Raw genomic sequence first — 4,868 nt, forward strand, 5'->3', positions numbered from 1 at the left:
AAATTGTTACCTATTGTTGTATTTTAATCAGTAAAACTTTCTAAGAGGTAAACAATACGAATACTAAAAATCTGGACTAAAAATAAGGCGTATAGGTACAGTTTTCAATTTGTCACCGGGTATGACGTTAAACAACGAATCAAAGAATTCAACTTTATTTATAACTAATATAGGACAAATCTGTTGATTAAAAAATAACCCATTCCAGGACCTTTTGTCACGTTTCCAAATAATCAATATTACCAATAATTGATAAGTTCCAGTTCGACGGGTTCAAACAGAAAGATTTGAAAGCAGAGAAAACTGTGTATCTTAAAATCGGCATGACTTTATCAGATGACAATACTAATACTAAAATAAGGCTTGCGAATAGTTATATACTTTAATTCAGTCATGGACCCGCGATATCACGGGTATGCTCTAGTATATATAAACAATAGGTCAACTATATTTGGTATACGGAATACGTTTCAGGTATGAACTACTTTCTGATATGTATCATCTGACCTTCACCTCATTTTCCTAGTTCATTGGCCAATGTTATTTTTTAGCTCACCTGGTCCGAAGGGCCAAGTGAGCTTTTCCCATCACTTTGTGTCCGTCGTCGTTAACTTTTACAAAAATCTTCTCCTCTAAAACTACTGGGCCAAATTTAACCAAACTTGGCCACAATCATCAATGGGGTATTTAGTTTAAAAATGTATCCGATGACCCGGTCAACCAACCAAGATGACCGCCACGGCTAAAAATAGAACATAGCGGGTAAAAATGCAGTTTTTTGGCTTATAACTTAAAAACCTAAGCATTTAGAGCAAATCTGACATGGTTAAAATTGTTCATCAGGTCAAGATCTATCTGCCCTGAAATTTTCAGATGAATCGGACAACCCGTTGTTAGGTTGCTGCCCCTGAATTGGTAATTTTAAGGAAATTTTGCTGTTTTTGGTTATCTTGAATATTATTATAGATAGAGATAAACTGTAAACAACAATAATGTTCAGCAAAGTAAGATTTACAAATAAGTCAACATGACCGAAATGGTCAGTTGAACCCTTTAGGAGTTATTGCCCTTTATAGTAAATTTTTAACCATTTTTCGTCAATCTTAGTAATCTTTCACAAAAATCTTCTCCTATGAAACAACTGAGCCAAATTAAACCAAACTTGGTCACAACTTTCATTGGGGTATTTAGTTTAAAAATGTGTGGCGTGACCCGGTCAATCAACCAAAATGTTCGCCACGGCTAAAAATAGAACATAGGGGTAAAATTCAGTTCTTGGCTTTTAACTAAAAAACCAAAGCATTTAAAGGAAATCTGAACCAGACTCAAGCTGGCAGCCACTTTTATCGGCCAATCAAGTTAGCAGCCACTTTTTTCCAGCAGCCAATTTTGACGATATGTCTAAAAACCCAAAAACCGCATGAGATTCAAACGTTCCAAAAATTACTATGTTAGTTAAATAAAGTTTAACAGCGGAATTCGACAATTTCACGGCTTGTACTGCTTCTAAAAGCATTGAATTACGTTTTGAATATGTATGTGAAGTTAGCTGCCGGTTTGTTATTAGATATTCGATATTCAATATACAACCGGTTGCTAGCAGTCGGTTCAACATCAAATTTAGTTGAAAATCAAAAGTATGATTTCATAGTTAACAGGAGTGAAAAATTACGTCGCAAATAGTTTTATGACCCCTTCAAGCTGTCGTAAATTCTCGTTGTCCTCGAATATAAACCCTTATATAAGTTGCATATTTGTCTTTATGTAATAAAGATTTTTATCAATAAAACGAGAGATTCAACAAAGATTTAATTCAACATATAATATATAAAACTAAAACTAAAGCCGGCCACTTTAAAAACATTCCAAAATATAAAAAGAAATATCTATGGAAAGCCAAAAATAGAATAAATATACTGTGAAAACCTACGGGAGACTGCTCAGATGACAGTTATACCCCTGGTGTTTTCATACACCAAATGCAACGATATTATAGACTCTGTAGTATATAAAATTGGGTGTAGAGATTAACGTGACTATGATGATCTTGGATTATGGGTATTGAAAATACATAAATGGGCAACTTTGAACCTCTGTGGTGGCCAGACGGGCCCGGATCCCAGAAAAATATTTAAGTGGGGAATAGCTTGGGTTAATACCTTTAAAATGAGCTAGGTCCGGTTCGGAACTTTGCCGTAGGGATATACCGAAGAGTACCGAATGCGTAGTTGATATGAAAAATACGTAAATGGGCAACTTTGAACCTCTGTGGTGGCCAGACGGGCCCGGATCCCAGAAAAATATTTAAGTGGGGAATAGCTTGGGTTAATACCTTTAAAATGAGCTAGGTCCGGTTCGGAACTTTGCCGTAGGGATATACCGAAGAGTACCGAATGTGTAGTTGATATGAAAAATACGTAAATGGGCAACTTTGAACCTCTGTGGTGGCCAGACGGGCCCGGATCCCAGAAAAATATTTAAGTGGGGAATAGCTTGGGTTAATACCTTTAAAATGAGCTAGGTCCGGTTCGGAACTTTGCCGTAGGGATATACCGAAGAGTACCGAATGTGTAGTTGATATGAAAAATACGTAAATGGGCAACTTTGAACCTCTGTGGTGGCCAGACGGGCCCGGATCCCAGAAAAATATTTAAGTGGGGAATAGCTTGGGTTAATACCTTTAAAATGAGCTAGGTCCGGTTCGGAACTTTGCCGTAGGGATATACCGAAGAGTACCGAATGTGTAGTTGATATGAAAAATACGTAAATGGGCAACTTTGAACCTCTGTGGTGGCCAGACGGGCCCGGATCCCAGAAAAATATTTAAGTGGGGAATAGCTTGGGTTAATACCTTTAAAATGAGCTAGGTCCGGTTCGGAACTTTGCCGTAGGGATATACCGAAGAGTACCGAATGCGTAGTTGATATGAAAAATACGTAAATGGGCAACTTTGAACCTCTGTGGTGGCCAGACGGGCCCGGATCCCAGAAAAATATTTAAGTGGGGAATAGCTTGGGTTAATACCTTTAAAATGAGCTAGGTCCGGTTCGGAACTTTGCCGTAGGGATATACCGAAGAGTACCGAATGTGTAGTTGATATGAAAAAAACGTAAATGGGCAACTTTGAATCTCTGTGGTGGCCAGACGGGCCCGGATCCCAGAAAAATATTTAAGTGGGGAATAGCTTGGGTTAATACCTTTAAAATGAGCTAGGTCCGGTTCGGAACTTTGCCGTAGGGATATACCGAAGAGTACCGAATGTGTAGTTGATATGAAAAATACGTAAATGGGCAACTTTGAACCTCTGTGGTGGCCAGACGGGCCCGGATCCCAGAAAAAATATTTAAGTGGGGATTAGCTTGGATTAATACCTTTAAAATGAGCTAGGTCCGGTTCGGAACTTTGCCGTAGGGATATACCGAAGAGTTCCGAATGTGTAGTTGATATGAAAAATACGTAAATGGGCAACTTTGAACTTCTGTGGTGGCCAGACGGGCCCGGATCCCAGAAAAATATTTAAGTGGGGAATAGCTTGGGTCAATACCTACGAAGTGAGCAAGGTCCGGTTCGGAACTTTGCCGTAAAGATATTCTTAGGAGTTCCGAATTTATAATTGTTGAATAATCTCAATAAATGCGTTGTGTTTTCTATTTACTTTGATAAACCTTAACTTAAAAAGACGGTTCAGGATTTGAACTGCATCGGAAAGGTTTTGCGAAAATGAAGGTGTGGGGTGAAAGAAGTCTTTGTTCGATTGAAAGGGTAGCCCAAGTCCATAAACTTTTGATTCAAACAATCAGATATGCAGTACCAATCTTTTACTTTTATCAAGTATAATCTTTGAAAATATTTGCCCACGATTATAAAGGATACTTTCGTTATACGAGTATTGTGGTGAAGGCTTACACATCTGGGCTACTTTTTTTTTACCAAATATTCAACCACTAACGGCTTTTAATCCCCCACCAGCATGTTTCAATAGATTACACATGCTCAGACCCTCTAGATCTTCCTTGTTGTGCTCTTAAATTACCCCGAGTTCATTGTGTAGAGTGGTCTTAAACTCATCTACATTTTCTCGAGTTCTTTAATGGTTGTATCACATCTTTTCTCTAGTCGTTTTATATCCGTCTTCATCTGGTTACACGCGGATTGTAATTAGGTCTTTCCACTTTTCTGTGGAAAGACCTATTGTTTTTCTTCTGATTATTAGGTCTTTCCACTTTTCTGTGGAAAGCCTATTGTATTTGTTCTGATTATTTTTTTTTTTTTTTTTTTTTTTTTCTTCCGCCTAATTTTGTTCTTGCGATAAACATTTGTTTCGCAATATGTCGCTTAGATATTTTGTATGTGATATCGAACAGTTTATGCGCTTTTGAAATTTACCCTGCGTAAACGAATACTTTTCTTTGTAGGAGTTATCTCCCCAAACACTGTTTTCCTTGTTAGCGCATCTCCTTCGCAACCGTAAAATATTATGACAAATTTATTTTACAAAATTGCTCGTTATATCCTTCGCATGATTTGTCCTATTTTGACCTAAGTGATATGAACGCTTCATATGAGAGTTATTTCCCCTTATGCATTTGATATAAGTGATATGCATTTCTATCTTGTAAACCATAAGTGCTAGAGACCAAGGATCTTTTGATTTGAGGTCCTTGGTCCAAAAAAATAAAAATTAGGTCAAGGTCAAAGGTCAAGATCATATTCTAATTTTCGAATTTGGCTTATTTCCACTAATTTCCAGAAACCGTATAAGATATCGACATATTATTTTTTCTAAATTGTTAGTTGCGACATGTCGTAACACAAAAAAAAATGATTGCAAGAGTACGTTAAACGTAAAAGTGAGTTTTCTCCCCTCT

Source organism: Mytilus trossulus, chromosome 4 (assembly GCF_036588685.1).
Source record: "Mytilus trossulus isolate FHL-02 chromosome 4, PNRI_Mtr1.1.1.hap1, whole genome shotgun sequence".
NCBI lineage: Eukaryota > Metazoa > Mollusca > Bivalvia > Mytilida > Mytilidae > Mytilus > Mytilus trossulus.